We start from the raw sequence: 20,426 nt of genomic DNA on the forward strand, positions 1-20,426 counted from the left end.
TGATTAAGTAAAAGAGCTAGCTAGGGTTTTGATATAACATATTTGCTTACCGTTCACTATGGGATTAACTGGTGTAAATGCAGGTGAACCAACAACTGATTGTAACGATGATTGAGCATTATCAAACAAAATATTCGATTGCAATAACGATGCTTGTGTATTATTATCATTACACAACGGCTCGTTTTCTAAAAAAAAAAAAAAGACAGTTAAAATGATTGTTAAATAATGACTCGTGATTTAAATATAGAGCAATGAGCACAATAAAAAATTAAATATTATATCTTATTTCGATATGTATTTTTATTGTATATTTTTTTTTTCAATTTTGAATTACATATTGTATTTAAAATGGCATAACCCAGTGCAACAGAGTCCCAAATTGTTAAAGAAAAAAACATTTTTTATGAATTCGGTACAATTACACATTTACGTTCAATTAAATACATTATCTTTAATATTACAGAGTAGGAAAAATTATACTGTATATAATAATACATTTAATTAAAATAATGCATATAATAATAAATTTAATTAAAAATAAAATATTAAAAAAATAATTATAATAATAAGTCCTTTACAGCCCGTTTGGTTGGATGGAAAAGATTTGAAGGAAACGGAATTCAAATTCCATGGAAAACAAATTACCAGGAAAATAGATTCTATTGTTTGGTTAGTGGAAAAGAAATTACTGGGAATCTGAATTCCATTGTTTGGTTGAGTTTGGATTAGTGATGAATAATGCGTATAAAGACCTATATGCCCTTATTATTATTATTATTATTATTATTATTATTATTATTATTAAATACCTAAACCCACAACCATCATCATCATCATCATCATTATTATTATTATTATTATTATTATTATTATTAAATAATTAATTAATTAATTAATTAATGTTAATGTTAAGCTGCAGCCCATAACCCATTTCTAATCCCACCAGTCCATAACCCATTTCTAATCACAGCAGCCCATAACCCATTAGATATAACAAATCCCTTCCCACTGGACACTGCTGCGATCCCACTATTGCAACAAATCGGCATCGGCATCGCAGAAGGCAAGAGAGGAGAAGAAAATGGAGGATCGAAGATGACGATCTGGTGGTCAGAGATGGTAATCGTGGGTTCACTCGTTGCTTGACTCTAGTTGGCAGTTTTCGTTGTTGTTTTTTGTTTTGTTTTTTTTTCCATTTTAATTTGTGAATTAAAAAATTATAGGTTTGTTTGTGTTTTTAGTTTTGAAGAGGAAGATGAGTTCCTTGTTTGATTAGCTTGTTGACTTGGATTGATAGTACTTTCTCTTTTTTTTTTCAGTATTTTTTTTGTTAATAAAAGTATGTGGATTTTGGGGATGAAGATGAACTGGTTGTTGTGCAAAGTCTCACAGGGGTAATCAAGGAGAAGCAAGCATAAGGGTAGAATAGTCCAATCATTTCAATCTTTCTTCCCATCTACAACGGAAAACAAAATACCAGGTCCATGTTCGGATTTTGTTTTCCGCATGTTTGAGGAATTAGTTTTCCATTGGAAAACAATTTCCTATGAACCGAACACCATAAAGTACACTTTTCCTCAAACTTTAGGAAAAGATTTTCCTTGGAACTCTCGTCGGTGAATGAAGAAAACGGATTTTTTTAAGTTTTGAATTTGTTTATTTATTTGATTTTATTTTTTGGTTGATGATATAGGAGAAGCGGCATTTTATCGATGTAGTCGAAATTTGGTTGGTAAGCCGTGGTTCTCCAAATCGTCAGGTAAGGTTCGTAACGATTTTGTGATTGTTTTCGATTATTTGCATTTCTGATTCGTGGTTTTTGTGTGAAAATCTAATTTTTGGTTTCATGAAGGAGTAATTAGAGATGAGGTTGTTAAAATTTATAATTTACGTTTTTGTGATTTTATTACTTCGCATATTCCTAATTTCTAGGAAGTGAGAATTAGAATCAAAGTTAAAAAAAACTGAAATTTTCAGAAATGTGCCAAGTAAACATATTCTTTGTTTTATTCTGAAATTTTAAACAACTCAAAGCAAAAATAATAAGTCCGTGAATATTATATATGTTCATAACTCACTGTATATGTTCATGTTTGTGTTTCAAAATATATGGTTTGATCAATTTCATTAATCTAAAATAGGGTTCTAACATTTTATATCTTGATTTGTGTGGCTCTAAAAATATAGATAACATATAGATAATAAGTAAAACAATGATTCAAACACTATATATTTGAGATTGAATTTGGGACTTACCTTTGTCTGTGGTTTTTTGTTTCTTGCTGCCCCTAAGAATTGTTGACCCTGTGAGTTTCTTCATTATGTTATTTGTTTGAATTGTGAGAAACTGATGCAAGAAAAAAAATAGTTAAAACTAATATTTAGTTGTTTATTGATATGATCAATAGTATTGAATTTGGAGTGAATAATTATAATATTATTATTTCTTTCCTTTATTAGATGTCTAAAATTATTACAATCAATAGTCATAATAGGTAATTTGGAGTATAATTGTAGTTTTGATTTATTTCCTTAATTGAATTAAAAAAAATAGCATTCTGTTCTGAACTTTCTTTTGTAGTTGGGTCATTAGTTCTTGCATATCTGGAAGATATATGATATCGAATTGAATGAACATTTCCTCTTGCAGCTCAGGTTGAAAATGGTATCGTATGCGTTTAGATCCTTACTCCTGAAACTAACACCCAACAGTCTTCCATGGCTTCCACTCTAATGAAAGAGGCTCCTCCCCACTCTCCAAGGCCATCTCAGGAGAAAAAGCCTCGGGTTTCTGCTTCACCTAGCCATGGTGTTGCCCCTGCAGCAAAGTAATTTGTAGCATTGTTAAGAGGTTGCCTTTTTTGTATTCTTTTGTTTGGTTTAAGTTTCAATTTGTACCATTGTTTAGAGGCTGCCAATTTTGTATTGTTTTATTTTTGGTTTCGTTTATTTTTTTTAATACCTTAGCTTGTTATAAACTATATTTTGTTTAAAAGGTGAGGCATCCCCATCTTTTGCTTTGGATATATAAATCTGGATTTGTGAACTGATGCTGTTGACTGATGTTCCGCATCTTCTTTATCCATTTTAATTTCTTCAACATCACATATCTCTGAGGATACTGAGAAAGCAAATCAGTTAACTGTTTATGTTGGTCCCAAGGGGATGGGGTACAAGTCTAGAAGGGGGGGGGGGNCCCGCCTCAAGCCTCAGGTTTTTCGCAAGACAGCTGCCAGGTTACTCCATCTCTTCTTGCCTTATCCAAAGCAAGGACCTTTAGATGTCACGGTTGAGTGTAACAATCTCCAATATGATCAAGAGCTTTCGTTGAATGATAATCCTTGTTGAGCAGCTTTGATCACCTTCTGGATATGTATATCTTTGAAGCTATGTAACTCTCTCAAACACTAATATGTGTTTTCTCGCACTTGTGAATATCAAAGTGATATTCTGGATTTAGCACTTGCACTTTTGGACGTTTGAAAAGAAACACCTCTTAAAATTTTCGAACCAACCTTTCTCAAAAACTTCGTAACTTTTTTCTCTTGTGCCTTCACGTCCTTATATATGAGAGTTGAGGAATAATTCCGTTGGAGGGAAAATTATTCCGTTTGAAATCTGTCTCTCATGCTGATCATGGGACTTGCATAGTTTTAGCATGTTTCATGGAGTGGTGGTCTTGTAACTTGAACCTTTTGTCTTGTAGTGAATATCCCATAATCCACTTTCTTGAGTCCATGCTCCACTTACTACTTTTGGTAAAAGTTACTCTTTTATATTCCCATTGATCCTCGTTTTAGGGAATTAAGACCATGCCTTATTTCGGTGTACCTTTAGACCGTTTGTGGTGGAAGTCTGACGTGGCATCCACTTTCGGTAGTTTCCATAAAGTTCTTTCGACACCTCCTTAATATTTTATCTCCATGATATTCTTCTTCTCCAGACTTGGATTATTTTATCCATGCTTTTCAACTGCCATTTTAATCAATTGGAGAAGTATCAGTTTATCGAGACCAAGGTTGATGTCTCGATCCCATGTCTCGAACTGGATTATTGTATCGAGAGATCCTATCTCTCGAACTCTGCTTATGTCTCGAGACTTAGTTGATGTCTCGCAGACCCTTATTCCTCCAGTGTTGTCCTGTGCCTTCTTCTGATCTATCTATAAGATTACAACACGAGACTTCTAAGGTGTTCACACAAGTTTACCTTAAGCTTAAATATTTTCCGAGTTAAGCTCAAGTTACCCGGTTGTATTTTCGCTCTTAGTTTACTTGTCGAACTTTACAAGAATTTCTTATCTTTCGAGACTTAGGGGATTTAAAATTACATTTGGTATCATCAAAACCTATTACATTATGTTCCTAACAATTTCCCCCTTTTTGATGATGCCAACACTATACTTACTTATATGACTGATTTTCAAGAGAATAAACTTTGTATTTTATTTTCAGCTCATACGGTAAGTTTGACAAACAAGCTTAATCTGCTAAGACATAAAGAAAACTCACACAACACCCCAGCAAAAGATATATATATTGAGATTAAGGGAGAGTTTTACATAGTACTTAGCAGAAAGGTTGAAAGAAGATAAAGAACAACATAAAGTTTAGAATGCATGTAGACATCGAGAGCTTACTGCTTGTTAGCTTTCCTCTTCTCGTTTATGGCTGCTCGTGTCTTGATGGGGTCTTTGGAGTTCACCTGCTCGAGATATTCATCTGATACTTCAAGGTGAAGGTAGTTGATGAAGGCTTCACCTATGAAGTTACCTTCAATTACCCCATCTTTCCACCATTCGATGCATTCCAGAGGAGTAAGGCCGCTGTGAAGAGATAAGTCAATTTTGGCAAGAAGACTTACTATTGTTCCATTGAGATATTCTGTTGTGTCCTCTTTGAACCCTGACTTGTAGTATTTCATGAATTGCTCATCTTTCTTCTCTTTGGCCGTTTGTTGTTCTTGCCTCTTTCTTCTTCTTTCTCGGTCTTCTTCTCTCCTTTTCTCCATTTCCAGTGTGCGCTGAACCCTTAGATCCTGTTGCCTCTTGGCTTCTTCCATAGCTTTACTCATTATTCGTGGAATTTTCGGAAGAGATCCAGTGGTTAAGGATTCACTTGCTGCCCATCCTGTTGACTCTTCTTCTCTCCTTTTCTCCATTTCCAGTGTGCGCTGAACCCTTAGATCCTGTTGCCTCTTGGCTTCTTCCATAGCTTTACTCATTATTCGTGGAATTTTCGGAAGAGATCCAGTGGTTAAGGATTCACTTGCTGCCCATCCTGTTGCCTCTTGGCTTCTTCCATAGCTTTACTCATTATTCGTGGAATTTTCGGAAGAGATCCAGTGGTTAAGGATTCACTTGCTGCCCTTTTCTTGCTCGTGGAGGATGTCCCTCTTGACCCTTGATTTCCCCCTTGTTGGCATCAGCTATATGGGAAAGTAGGGTGGACATACCTTCGAAAAGTGATTGCAGCTGGGCAGGCACTTGGTTCGATAGGTCATCGAGTGGGAAAGTAGGGTGGACATACCTTCGAAAAGTGATTGCAGCTGGGCAGGCACTTGGTTCGATAGGTCATCGAGTAGTGCTGTGATCACGTCCTGTCGAAGCTGTCGAAGCTCGAAGCTCGTCGTAGTTCGGCCACTTCAGCCTTTGCTTTTTCAGCTTCTGCTTGAGCTACTGCAGTTTAACACCTCGTTTTTTGGCGTTAGTTTTAAGATAGGGCTGCTTCGGGGACGAAGTTTTCTTTTAAGGAGGGTAGATTGTAATACCCTGATTTTTCACCAAGTTAAATAATTATTCAATTGGGAAATAGTGTTCATCTTTATGAGAGAAAAAGAAAATATTTATTTATATTGTTGAGATTTGAACCCTATACCTCTACTATTGAACACTACAATCTTAACCTTCAAGCCATCACAATTCTTTATTCCTCAAAGTCCATTTGAAACCTTATTCTCATCATCATTATTACTAGTAATATTATTATTATTAGTATGATTATCATTATGAGTACTATTATTAATATTGTTATTAAACTATATAATTAAATATAATTATGCACTTTGGTAATGTATATTATATATGTATATGTAGTATACGTATGTATATATTACTTTTAAATATAAACATTTTTACATACATATATATGTAAGTGTGTATATATATTACTATTATATATATGGAATACTATGTGTACGTATATATATGTAAACATGTATATATGTATGTGTATCTATCCAATACATTTTCTTCTATTAATCATAAAAAAAAATATTTATTTAAATGTGATTGGATATGATTAGGAGGTTACATGAGTTACAATTTCTAATTTATTATATTTATTATTATGTTTAATGATGAATGGATGAGGATGAGTGGATGTCTTCTACCACTCCTCCTTTTTCTCCTCCCCTTTTACCGAAAAAAAAATTAGAAGTGGAGAATTAATCTTCTTCTTCCTCCTTCTCCCCCATATGCCGTCAACTTCATCCTAAAAGAAAAAGAAATTTATCATCTTCTTGTTTCTTCAAGAGTTGGAATATATATCCCTAAGCCTATGATGTGGGTGATAGAAGAAGAGACCTTGAATATTTGAAGGTGTAGAGAAACTTGGAAGAAATCAAACTCTCAAGTAAGTGGATTTATGGTTTTATGTCTTGCCCTTATGCGTTTTAGTCTATGACTAAAACATGATTTTCTTTTGTGTGGATTGATCGAGTCATGGTTGTCTTACATAAATTCTTGAAGCATGTATTACCTTTATAGTACAAGTTATCTCTTGTGGTAGAGATTATGGTATTTGAAAGTATTGATGAATAATTGTACTTAAAATCTTGTATATATACATATATATTAATTCTTGTGTGTAGCAGTATGTATATATTCATATATTATAATCATATTCCTTATAAATTAGTGTACTAAAAGTAGTGTACATAAATATATGTTCTTTTGTGTTTCCAAAAAAAAAAATGTATATTTTATACGTATATATTGCTATTATGTACGTAAGTACATATATTAAAAAAAATTATTTTTATATTGATTATGTACGTATGTGGATATATAAGTATATATTATATATATAAAGTATATGTGTAGTACGTACGTAGGTTTTATATAAAAAAATAACAATAAATATATGATTATATGTAAAGAACTTTACGTAAGTACGTATGCTTATGATTATTATTATTATTTTATGGGTATATATTTAATTATTTATGTACAAGCATTACATTTAATTTCTTATTGAATGTACACAATTTATTACTCGAGTTATTATTGTCAATTAGTATGAATTTTCTATGTATCACAATTAGTATATGAATATGTTTGATTAGTAAGGTTATGTTATGTACGTACGTTATTTTATTAGTAATAATAATACTAATAATAATAACAAAATTTATTATTTTGTTCCACTGTTAAATGCCGTACGAAGTTTTATAAAAAATATATATATATATAATAATAATAATCATTATTTGTTTTCTTGAATAAGTGGCGTACGAATTATGTATGCATATGTACATTCCTTACAAATTTAAATTTTACTTATATGTTGTGTGTACATTGGACTCCTCATTATGTAGAATGCATGTTAGTGACAAATGGAATAAATTGACCAAAATGTAGATTTTGGACTCTTGGTTGCGAAATGAGTTTTATTGAGCTTTTCAAGGGAAAGAATTAGCCTAATTGTATTTTGGAAGAAAACCTCATTTTGAGAGATCGGATGTACAACGCAAGTAATGATTAATTTTACAAATATTATTTTTTCTATGAAATTTATGAACAAGCTTTTATGCTACGTCTTGATTTCAAAACTTATGGAAATATAATGAGGTATAATCTATATTAAGAACTCAAGTTTGAGATTTTTGATAAATTGATTTTGGTCAAGAGATTTTGAGAGCCTAAGGGCTATATTTCATTACATAAAATATTTTGAAAACTTATGGAAGATATGTGACTTGGAAATTGTGGAGTATTTAGTTGTATGCTGAATACTAGGGCTATGCCCTGTTGAGGAGTGGTTAGGATAATCCAACCACTAGGGTTCATACCTTGTTTGAGGAGTATCCGGTAGGAACAATCCCCGGATACTAGGACATTTATTGTCCTGTTGATTTGAGGAGTGGTTAGGTTTTTGCCTACCACTAGGGTCTATGTACCCTGTTTTGTGGAGTATTCGGTAGGAAAAATCCCCGAATACTAGAACTAGTAATTTCCCGGTGAGGCTTGGAATCCTCACTCGGGGGTGTGCACACTTAAGGTTAGAGTCCTGTTTCCATTGGCATGGGAATTTTGCGGAGTGTTCAGCGTGGAGCTGTTCACTAGGGCCTAAGTATAAAGGACCCTGTCCCATTTATGTGTGATTGATGTGCTTCCATATGTATTTTGTGGTGTGCAAGTATGGCACAAAATAAAGTTTTAAGAAAATCTTTAAAGTGATGATATTATGAAACGTTTATATGTATATCTATAAATCGCTTTACTGAATTAAAGTGCAGTGCATCCGAGTTTTTGAAAGAAGGGGTAAAGTAAAGTAAATTCTTATTTTCTAAAATTGTTTTCTTTAGGGGCAAGTAGTCCCTTACTTAGCAAGTGTTGCTAACCCGTTACTTTCTTGTTGTGTTTTGAAATCCCTATTTGAGTAGCAGGTGATGTTTGACATGGTTTGCTGTGAGAGTGCGGTAGACCGAGATTCTGAGGACTATCAAGGCTTAAGAAGAAATTGATGTAATAGTGGATTATTATTTTTACTTTTAGAAAGACTTGTGAACTAAGGATTTTATTTTGGTATTGTTTAAGGTTAGCCTTGCATCTAATCAAGTAAGGATTAGGTGTGGCGGTAGCATCCCTATTCAATTAAGTATGTAAAGCTTCCTCAATATTGTTAGTGAATTATTAAGAAAGAAAAAATTAGGGAAAATCGATCTAATTTTTGGTTTGAAAAATGGGGGTGTTACATGCAGCTTCATTTGCAGCTCGCTGTGTTGCATCCTCAGCCCATACTGCTTGTTCGAGTAGTTCTGCATGGTTGGCTTGGGAGTCACTTGTGCCAGCAGCAGGTATTGATGCGTTACGAACGATGAGCAGTATACGTTCAAGGTGAGCCATCTTTTGAGATTGATCGGCCATGAACGTGCGCACTTCGCCAATGAAGGCTTCTTCAGCCTGTCGATCATAGTTAGAAGTAGGAGAAGAAGGTCGAGTAGTACCTTTAGTCGGAGGGGACTTGGGTGCTTCCAGATTTCCACCCATGACTTGCAATTGCGAGTCCACCTCTCGATTGAGTGTCTGAGGAACAGTAGGGACACTGGGTTTAGAGCGCGAAGGTAGCTCCATGTCAGGTGCTTCCCGGTTTCCACCTGAGGGATGGATCACTTCTTGCTCATCACCTCTCGAACTTGGAACCTCAGCTTCAGCAACTGGTGGGATTGGATCAGCTAAGGGAGATACCTCTGTATTGGATGCTTCAGCAACTGGTGGGATTGGATCAGCTAAGGGAGATACCTCTGTATTGGATGCTTCCCGATTTCCATCCAATTGAAGATCATCCTCAGCATCACCTCTCGAACCAGAGCTGGGAACATGGTCATCTGCTGGTGGGATTGGAGTTGAAGACGGAGATTGTGCATCGACAGGTGCTTCCCGGTTTCCACCATTGATGGGCACATCTTCCTCCTCAGTACCTCTCGAACCAGCAGGACTTGAAGTATTCTGCTCTCGTTGCTCATCAGGGTGCATCTCAGACTGCTCAGGTGAATCTGGAATGACTATTGTTTCAGGAGCAGCTGATGCACTCCACCTTTGTCTATCGACCATCCTGGCTGCAAAGGTTGATGCGGTATCATCTGGTAGCAGGAATGGTGATGGCAGTTCCATGTCAATAGGAAAGCCTGGTAGTTGGAGCAACGGAATTTCACCCTCTCGAACTGTTTGAGCTTCATCGGTGCCATTCGAGGGTGTGGACTCAGGTGCTGGCAGCAGTAGAACGGAGTTGGGTGCTACCTCAAGTGCTTCAGAGATCTCGGATTCATCTCTCGAAGCTGCTACCTGTATGTCCAGAGCAGAATTACTCACTTGGGACAGAGGGATTGCGGTTGTTGCAATAGGATTTTCAAGTTTATCTCGTGCAACCCCTGAGGTTTCTCCTGGACCTCTCGTATGTTCTACAGTCTGTCCCAAGGATAGAGCAGTGGCGAGCCTGATATCTTCTTGAAATTTGGCTTCTACTTCAGGATCTATTTCAGGCTCGGCTTCTTGTTCATCAGCAGCTATGCCCTTTCCTTTGTCAGAACGACCAAGATTCATCCTGGTCACGTGCATCTCATGGGCTAGGTTCAGAAGTTCATTGGCTGGGATCTCGGTGAGGTTTAACCAACTTAAAGCAAAGACCTCCTCAGCCTGCATATCTGCTGCTCTTGAAATCAGTTGATCAAACGGACCTGTTCTCCAGTTGATCCATCGAAGTACTCTGGAGAAATCGTCTAGACTAGACATGTTTTCAACACGTTGATCTAATTGAGAAGTAACATCATTGTTCAGATCATGAGAATCAGCAGATAGGATCTCTGTTGCTGATGCTGCTTCCACTGCTTGTTCATTGATCTCTCGATTATCGTCCGAGAGATCACGATCCAACCCAACATCTGCTACGGTTCTTGCGATTGACCTTTCGATTTGAGCAGACTCATTAGGTGTCAAAATCACATTTTGAGCACTTTGCACTAGGTCCCTGACCACAGTGCCCTGATCATCAGCAGTATATACCACTTGGTCTGGAACTTCAACTGCTGGATCTGCTATCTCTCGAACCACTACCAGTGGTTCCACAACATCCCCTTGCACTGGATCACTGATCCCAGTGCCTTCAACCTCTCGAGCCTCCTCTCGAGGCATATCCACACAGTCATCAGCCTCACCAGCACCATCAATACGCAGATCAACAACAATATCACCTGAGATGGACCTGGTAGGGGGTACTCTCTCAACCTCAGCGGCCAATGTAACCTGAGGTTCCCCCTGGGCTTGTGCCCTGTTCTCAAACGGTACTTGGATAACAGAGGGTGTCACCTCTCGAATCTGGGTGACAGCAACAGATTTAGCTTTCTTAGCCCTCGTTGGCAAGGCAACCCTCTTGATCAGTGTACCCAGAGGCTCATCATCAGAGTTCTCCTCAACTGCTTGGGCTTTCCTTTTGCCCTTTCCCTTAGGCTTTGAGGGAGAGGGTGCAATCTTGACACCCTTAGCCTTTGGAGCTTGAGATTTCGTCCTACCCATATAGGTATTTCGATGAATCTCTCGCCCTTCCCTCAACTGTAAGCCCTTCAGACTTAATAAGTACTGGACAACGAAACCGAAACCAACCTTTTTACTGATCAACAGGTTGGAGCTTGAGACTGAGCCCTGCACTTGCTGCTTGAGGAAGTTGAAGATGATGTGCGCCCAGTCCATTTGGTTGTTGGTCCAGATGGCATGAAGGATTTTGAGGATGTCCAGATTAATTTCATCGGTTCCGGTCACCTTGCCAAGAATGAATTTCATGATTAAGTCGGCGGCCATTGCAAACCTCTCCTTCAAATGGAACTTGCGGAGGGCAGAGGTTGCTCTGGGCGGTGCAGTCTCCAATCGGATTCTGTCCCAAAAAGCTTGCTTGTCCAGATTGTAATCCGAGAGATGCTTGACTGCCTCTTCTGACGCGGCAAAGTCAAATGCTGCCCTTAGGTCACCAACAGATGTTGTGATGTCAAGTTCGTTGAAGCGGCTTTCAATCTTGCCCTTTGTGACCTTAGCATTCGCGAACCATTCGGTGAAGTCGAGGTCGTGGATGGTTCGATAGTCGTGCGTCATGTACTTCATCAGTCCTGCCTTCTCGAACTTCTTCAGGACCTTCTCTGCCATTTTCGGGTTCGTCGAGTGAGTAACGAAACCATTTCTGTCAAGGATACTCCCCGCCTTGACTTGTTTGATTTGAGTGCGTATGTGTTCCAGCTCTCTCTGGTATGCGTCGGAAGATGAGGTGGAAGATTCGGACGCCATTGATGCAAGCTTTGATGTTTTGGAGGGAATGTGTACAGTGTATGTATTTTGGGGATTTTGGATATTCGGTTTGAGCTTGAATTCGGGTGAGGATGATGGATTTGGCTTTTATATCTTGTGTATTTGGGTCGGATATGTGGGTAGGGTCGAGAGATTAACCCGACTAACGAATCCTGGTTAATTTGAACAAAATGAAAGGTCAGAAATACCCCTGATAATGGTCAGCGTATAAAATATGGTAAGGGTATTATTGAAAAGAGTATGGGACGGTTTAGGTGGGTTTTATAAGATAAAATATCTTTATGAGCATGCTCCCACTCATCAAGATAGTGCCCTTAAATACGGAAAACCGTTAGTAACCGAAGACCACGTGGCTAACATTAATGTCCAAAGTTAGCCGTTCCACATATATCCGTTGAGCCCGTCAGTTTCACCTCTCGAAGGTGAACTGTCTTCCAAATGAGTTTAAGGATCTTCCCCCTGAGTGATTGATCCCTAAACATCCTTATTCCTCCGTCTTGATCTGATATATTAGCATTCCTGTGGTTAAGAATCTTCCCCCTGAGTGATTAATCCTTAACCCTCCTTATTCCTCCACTTAGAGATACTTATAAATTCAGTTTGCTATTTTTCGAAGTGATCTCTTGAACTCCCTTACTTCGAGACATAACGTATATAGCCAAACTGAGTGGGTATCTCTCGAACTACCTTTCGAACACAGATTGCGATAAAAGGAACAAGATTGATTCATCTAAAAGATATCACTTGGAACATTTCCTTAAGTTCATTTAGTGATTTCCGAACACATTACATATGAATCAATATTCTATTAGATTCCTTAGAAACTTTTGTTTGGCCTTGGAGAGCCATATAGGAATCTATTGTTAGAACAAGAACTAGCCATCTATAATCCTATTTAGTTGAGTAACAAAACTAGAGGTGGCTAATTCTTCTTATTCTTCTCTTTCTCTCCGCTGCTGCCTTCCTCACAGGCCCCGTCTCCCTTTCCCTTGGTTCTCCATTTGGTTGAGGGAGATCCTTTTCCGGAATGTGCAGCTGTAGGAGTCCCACTTATACGGGACTCTTCCCCTGACTCCAGTATCCCACCATTGTGGACCTCCACGCATTTGGGGATCCATTCACCTTGGATGGGAATAGGATACTTGCTTGGATTATCAGGAAGCTCCGCAATCTGTTCACCCTTCGTTGATTCTGGATAGTTTTCTCCTTGAAAGTCTTTGGACTTGGTTGCTGATTTCCTTCCTCTATACCAGAATGGTACATCGTCTTTTCCTTTCTTCTTCTCCATGAAGAAGTCGATGTCATAAACTGCTGAAGAGAACCCTCTATTTATAGCTCAAAACTTTGCACTGTACAGTCACGAGATGTTATATGAATGACCATTCAATGCTGTGTAGCTCCAAGGCTGCCATAAAGTTGATGAAACTGCTCCTCACATGCGAAACAGTTCATGACACTAAATACAAGAAGATAAGATTTGACCATTCAACCCAATTCTATCATTCCCAATTCTAACCTTAGTTGAGAGAATCTATTTTCACATAATGCTTTTGTGAAAATATCTGCTAGTTGCTCCTCTGTTGCAACATATTCCAAGGTTATATCCTTTTTCTCAACATGATCACGGATGAAATGATACTTTATATCAATATGCTTTGTCCTTGAGTGTAACACTGGATTCTGAGTGATAGCTATAGCACTAGTGTTGTCACACATGATCTTAACCTCTTTACATTCAACGCCATAATCCAGCAACTGCTGCTTCATCCATAAAACCTGAGCACAACAACTTCCAGCTGCTACAGATTCTGCCTCAGCGGTGCTTGTAGCTATTGAATGCTGTTTCTTGCTAAACCATGAGACAAGTCTTCCACTCAGAAACTGACATGTCCCAGATGTGCTCTTTCGATCTATTTTACAACCGGCAAAGTCCGCATCTGAATATCCCATTAGTTCGAAAGATCCACCTCTCGAGTACCAAAGTCCAACACTTTGCGTACCCTTGAGATATCTAAGAATCTTCTTAGATGCATTTAAGTGACTTTCCTTAGGACTTGCCTGAAATCTAGCACATACACCTACTGCAAAGGATATATCTGGTCTACTAGCAGTTAAGTAAAGAAGAGATCCGATGATACCTCTATATGTAGTTTGATCAACCTCTCGACCCTCACTGTCGACATCGATGCGTAGAGAGGTTCCCATGGGTACTTTGACTGAAGATTTCCCTTCTATATTGTATTTCCTGAGCAGATCTTTGGTGTATTTCTCCTGGTTGATGAAGATACCCTCCTTAAGTTGTCTCACTTGTAGTCCAAGGAAGTAATTGAGCTCTCCCATCATGCTCATCTCGAACTTCCCTTTCATCAAACTGGAGAATTTCTCGCATAAGTCTGGATTGGTGCTTCCAGATGATATCGTCCACATAGATTTGCACCAATAAAATATGATCTTCATCCTTAATTCTAAACAATGTTTTGTCCACTAGGCCTTTGGTGAACCCACATTGAAGTAGAAAAGAGGATAACGTATCATACCAAGCTCTCGGAGCTTGTTTTAAGCCGTAAAGTGCCTTCTTCAACTTGTATACTTTGTCAGCTCCCACGTCCTTCAAGAAACCCGGAGGTTGTTCAACGTACCCCTCTTCCTCGAGAAGTCCATTCAGAAAAGCGCTCTTGACATCCATTTGATACACTTTGAAGTCTTTGAAGGCGGCATATGCGAGAAAGATGCGTATGGCTTCGAGACGTGCCACCGGAGCGAAGGTTTCATCAAAATCTATCCCTTCCTCCTGGCAATATCCTTTAGCAACAAGTCTAGCTTTGTTCCTAACAATGACTCCATCCTCATTCATCTTGTTTCTGAAAACCCACTTCGTGCCAATGACATTTTGATGATGAGGTCTCGGAACTAGTTCCCAAACGTCGTTTCTCTCAAACTGATGAAGTTCCTCTTGCATGGCTTGCACCCAATCTGGATCACTTAGAGCCTCATCAATCACTTTAGGCTCTATTTGAGATAGAAAGCAAGCAAGCATGCTTTCTCGATATGCTGATCTGGTTCGAACTTTGTCACGTACATTTCTAATTACTTGATGGAGTGACTTCTCAGCCATCTTAGATCTGGTTGCGGTTCCTCGATTGATGCCTCCGTTGTAGGTTGAGGGGAGGGTGGATCATTTGTGATCTGGGTTGGTTCAACTGAGCTAGAAGCTTTCTCCTTGGTAGTTTCTTCATCATCTGATTCTGACTGGAGTTCTGCTACGTCTCGAACTATTAACTGCTTCCTATCAAGAGGTAAGTTTGATCTCTCGATCGATTCCGGCTGAACTTCCTCAATACTTTCAGCTGCTTCCTTTGACTTTGATGGTTGATCTGTCGATGCTCTATCATCAAAAGAGACATGTATGGATTCTTTAACCACCAATCTCCGCTTGTTGAAGACTCTAAATGCTTTACTTGTCGATGAGTATCCCAGAAATACTCCATCATCTGCTTTCTCATCAAAGGCTCTTAGATGAGTCTTCCCATTGTTGTGGACATAACATTTGCATCCGAATGTGTGGAAGTAGCTTACATTCGGTTTCCTCCCATTCCACAACTCATATGGAGTCTTTCCAACTCCTTTCACGATCAAGGACCGATTTTGGGTATAGCAAGCTGTGTTAATTGCTTCTGCCCAAAATCCTTGTGATATGTTGGCTTGTGAGAGCATGGTCCTTGCTGCTTCCTTGAGAGTTCTGTTTCTCCTTTCAGCGACCCCGTTCTGTTGAGGTGTTCGAGCGGCTGACAGCTGATGATGAATCCCGTTCTCGTTGCAGTAGCTTTCGATTACTTGATTAACGAACTGTCCACCTTGGTCTGACCGAATTTTTAGTATCGAGACATCCTTTTCAACTTGAACTTGCTTCAAAAGATTTGGTAGGGCAACTTTCGTCTCGCTTTTCTTGGTTAAGAACACGGTCCAGGTGAATCTTGTGTAGTCATATACTACCACAAGAGTGTACTTCCTTCCTCTCATGCTGGGTGGATCCACCGGGCCAAATAAGTCCATATGAAGAAGACTTAATGGTCTAGTGGATGATGTCTCGGCTTTGTTTTTGAAAGAGGATTTGATCTGCTTGCACCGTTGACACGCCTCACAGATTTTGTCCTTTCGAAACGTAACTTTGGGCAGTCCTTCCACAAGGTTCCTCTTAGTAAGCTTGTTGATGGTTTTGAAGTTCAGGTGGCTCAGTTTACTATGCCAATCCCAGCATAAGTCCTCTTTGCTCCTTGCTAGCATACATAGGGATGATTTGGCAGATCTCTAATCCACTATGTACATGTTTCCTTTCCTTGCTGCTTCCAGGACGACTTCGAGAGATTCCTCTTGTATGATTCGGCACTTGCTTTTGGTGAAGATAACTTTGTAGCCCTTGTCACAGAATTGGCTCGTGCTAAGGAGGTTGAACTTGAGCCCCTCAACGTAGGATACCTCCTTGATCACCAATTCATTCTTATGGATCTCACCAACAGCCCTTGTTCGTCCTTTCTTCTCGTTGTCTCCAAATGTCACCAAGGGACCTTCGATAGGATGGATGTTCTCTAGCAGAGTTAGATTTCCCGTCATGTGTCTCGAACATCCACTGTCAATGAACCATACGTCCCTGGTGTCCTGTATGCAAATCAAGAAGATTTAGGTACCCAAACTTTGGGTCCTGGTTGGTTAGTAAGTTTAGGCATCCATTTATACCTCGGGCCCACTACTCCAGGCCTAGGTGCAATGTAGCCATTATACGATTTATAATCGTAAGGAATGCTAGCAAAGACTCTGGGCCTCTAAGGTGCATAGATCAGTTTTGGTTGAGGCCTGACTTCGAACTTATGCACCATGCCCTTCATAGCCTGTTTGGTCATGTGGTATCGTTGAAACTGGGGTTTGTTCCACGATTCATATACTTCTGACCAATCCTCACTAGATGGGTAGAGTCTGCCTTTCTCCATCCGTGAGGTCCTAACTCTATGGATCTCAGACCTTCCATATTTCCCTTGAGGCGCATTATATGGAATGTAACTTCTCTTGTACTTGGTATGGCCTTGCGAGAGATAGCTAGTGATCTCTCGATATTGTTAACCCGGCCATTCTTCGTAGCTTTCCTATACTTTCCAGTGCTGGTGTATAGGGACGGTTTGTGGATAGCTACTCTGGTCTTTTCTGTTGGTCCTTTATGACCCTTATTTGGTTTGGGTTGAGATCCTCCATTACTTGAAGTTCCCAAACCATTGGTCTGTTTATCTCTCGAGAGACAGTTCTGACGGAACCCTAGTCCGGTTCTGTCATTTGTGGGCCTATGATCATTTACCATTTTCTCCACTGCCTTGGAGGAATTAGTATATGATGCGATGACCTTTCTAAGATTAAGCTCTCTCGCCTCTCGAGCTTTGCACTCTTCCTTGAGTTGGATGATCTCAGCTTCTAAGTTGCTTACTTTGAGAGTTAGCTCTGAATTCTCTTTCGAGACATTCTTAAGCGTTTCTCTTTCAGCAATTAGTTTGCTGTTCTCCTCCAGAACTTTAGCATGAGTGCTATTAGCGATGTTGAGGTCCCTTCTGAGCAATTCCATGGTCTCAAAGGGATCCTCATCGCTTCTAAAATAAGAGCATTGAGAAGTAGAAATAGAGCAGCGAGATGTAGAAGTGGAGGTTACCTCATTGTTAATCGCCATTAAGCATTGATCCTCCCCTTCTGTAGTGTATAGACAGATGAGCCCCCTCTCATCCTCTGAGCTGCTGCTGCTATCGCTGGAGCTCGATGTCTCTGACTCCTCGATTTCCTTCTCAAGTTCCTCAGCAACAAGCGCCTTTCTGCGCAAATGTGTCTTTGGTTCTCCCTTGAAGCCACCTTGTGCTGGCTTCTCCTTGGATTCCTCCTTTCTTCTGGAATCCCTGCCTTCTTGGCCTTGATATTTGCTTACCATAGGGTAAGGACATTCGGCCTTGAAATGTCCTGGTATTCTGCAGTTGTAGCAGAGACCCTGATTTTCCTCTTCCGACCTCCTAGCTGAGTATCTCTCGGTTTTCCTTCTTGAGGAGGAAGGTGAACTGATGTTGCTCTCTGGATTCTTCTTTATGAACTTCCTGAACTTTCTCATAAAAAGAGCAAATTGTTCATCAGATAAAAGATTTGTGGGATTAGGGTCTGACCTTGAGGAGGTGGATGGTTGATCAGCAACCAGTGCCACATTCCGTCTGTCCACCACGTCCTCATCTCTTGGAAATCTCAAATTCGAAAGCTTTGAGATCTCTGAATAGTTGGTCAGTTGTGGTGTTCTTCAAATCCCTGTGATCGCGCATTGTGATCACCTTCATTTCCCACTCCTTGATAAGGCCTCGTAAGACCTTCAGGTTTAGCTCCTTTTGTGGAATCTCCTTCTCGAGATCACTGATCTCAATTGATAGCTTCATGAACCGAGATTCCATGCTGTCGATGCTCTCTCCTGGTTTCATCTTGAAGTCCTCGAACTTCTTCATAGCCACGGTGAGCTTGTTCTCCTTTTCTTGTTCGTCACCTTCACCAATTAACATCAAAGTATCCCATACCTCTTTTGCCGTTTTGCACTTTCTTACTTTGGGAAGATGGTTTCGTCTATAGCTCTGAAGAGAATATCCTTGGCAATGTTGTCCAGGTTGTTTCTCTTCCTATCATCACTTGTCCATTCTTCCCTAGGTTTTGGATACTTTGGTGTTTTGGTTTGCTGCAGCAGTTTGACCATTAGATCTTGACTGGTCCAGAGTTATAACTCGGCCATCTCATCATGGAGGGCTGATAGTACGCAAGCATGCGTGTTTTCCAGTCATCGAACCTGCTAAGATCAAAAAGAAGATGTCTCGACAACATGCTGTCCATTTGAAAATTATCTCGTGCTTTGAAAAATTTTAAAGATTTTTCAAAGAAGGATCTCTAGGCAATATAAACAAGGTTTATATCGATCAGAGAACTTGCTCTGATACCAATTGTTGGTCCCAAGGGGATGGGGTACAAGTCTAGAGGGGGGGGTGAATAGACTTGTATAAGATTTTGCAAATCTTTTCGACTCTCGTGTGTATTGGACTTAGGATGTTTAGGTCCGATACCTCACAAGATGAAGACAAAGTTTTATGCGCAGCGGAAAAGTTATCCCCTTTTAATTAGCACGAGGTTGGGTTAGTTCGAGAAGTGTGATTATATGTAGTGCAGTTCGAGAGATAGTTAGCGAGAGATAAAACAAGAAAGTAAATGCAAGAGAGATTTTTAAGTGGTTCTGCCAACCCGCCTACGTCCACTCTTCTTCCAGAAACTCCCTGGAAGGATTGCACTAAAAACTTCCCTTTTTAGTACAATATCGAGCGCTTGAGCTTTGATCACGAAGCCCGCCTCAAGCCTCAGGTTTTTCGCCCCGCTTCTTGTTACTCCACCTCTCGAGCACTTGAGCTTTGATCACCAAGCCCGCCTCAAGCCTCAGGATCTTCACAAGACAGCTCCCAGGTTACTCCGCCTCTCCTCAGGTTTTTCTCCCCGCTTCAAGTTACTCCACCTCTCGAGCACTTGAGCTTTGATCACCAAGCCCGCCTCAAGCCTCAGGTTTTTCGCAAGACAGCTGCCAGGTTACTCAACCTCTTCTTGCCTTATCCAAAGCAAGGACCTTTAGATGTCACGGTTGAGTGTAACAATCTCCAATCTGATCAAGAGCTTTCGTTGAATGATAATCCTTGTTGAGCAGCTTTGATCACCTTCTGGATATGTATATCTTTGAAGCTATGTAACTCTCTCAAACACTAATATGTGTTTTCTCGCACTTGTGAATATCAAAGTGATATTCTGGATTTAGCACTTGCACTTTTGGACGTTTGAAAAGAAACACCTCTTAAAATTTTCGAACCAACCTTTCTCAAAAACTTCGTAACTTTTTTCTCTTGTGCCTTCACGTCCTTATATATGAGAGTTGAGGAATAATTCCGTTGGAGGGAAAATTATTCCGTTTGAAATCTGTCTCTCATGCTGATCATGGGACTTGCATATTTTTAGCATGTTTCATGAAGTGGTGGTCTTGTAACTTGAACCTTTTGTCTTGTAGTGAATATCCCATAATCCACTTTCTTGAGTCCATGCTCCACTTACTACTTTTGGTAAAAGTTACTCTTTTATATTCTCATTGATCCTCGTTTTAGGGAATTAAGACCATGCCTTATTTCGGTGTACCTTTAGACCGTTTGTGGTGGAAGTCTGACGTGGCATCCACTTTCGGTAGTTTCCATAAAGTTCTTTCGACACCTCCTTAATATTTTATCTCCATGATATTCTTCTTCTCCAGACTTGGATTATTTTATCC

The 20,426-nt window shown here is 39.4% G+C and overlaps 1 long non-coding RNA gene across 1 annotated transcript; it reads left to right on the top strand.

Annotated features, from left to right (window-relative positions):
* Positions 1-6,470: 6,470 nt before the first annotated feature.
* On the top strand, positions 6,471-8,942 carry LOC116014928. Its single transcript, XR_004097514.1, has 2 exons — positions 6,471-6,635; positions 8,668-8,942. It is a non-coding gene; the product is annotated as an uncharacterized LOC116014928 (long non-coding RNA).
* Positions 8,943-20,426: the final 11,484 nt, after the last annotated feature.

Source organism: Ipomoea triloba, chromosome 1 (genome assembly GCF_003576645.1).
Source record: "Ipomoea triloba cultivar NCNSP0323 chromosome 1, ASM357664v1".
Classification (NCBI taxonomy): domain Eukaryota; kingdom Viridiplantae; phylum Streptophyta; class Magnoliopsida; order Solanales; family Convolvulaceae; genus Ipomoea; species Ipomoea triloba.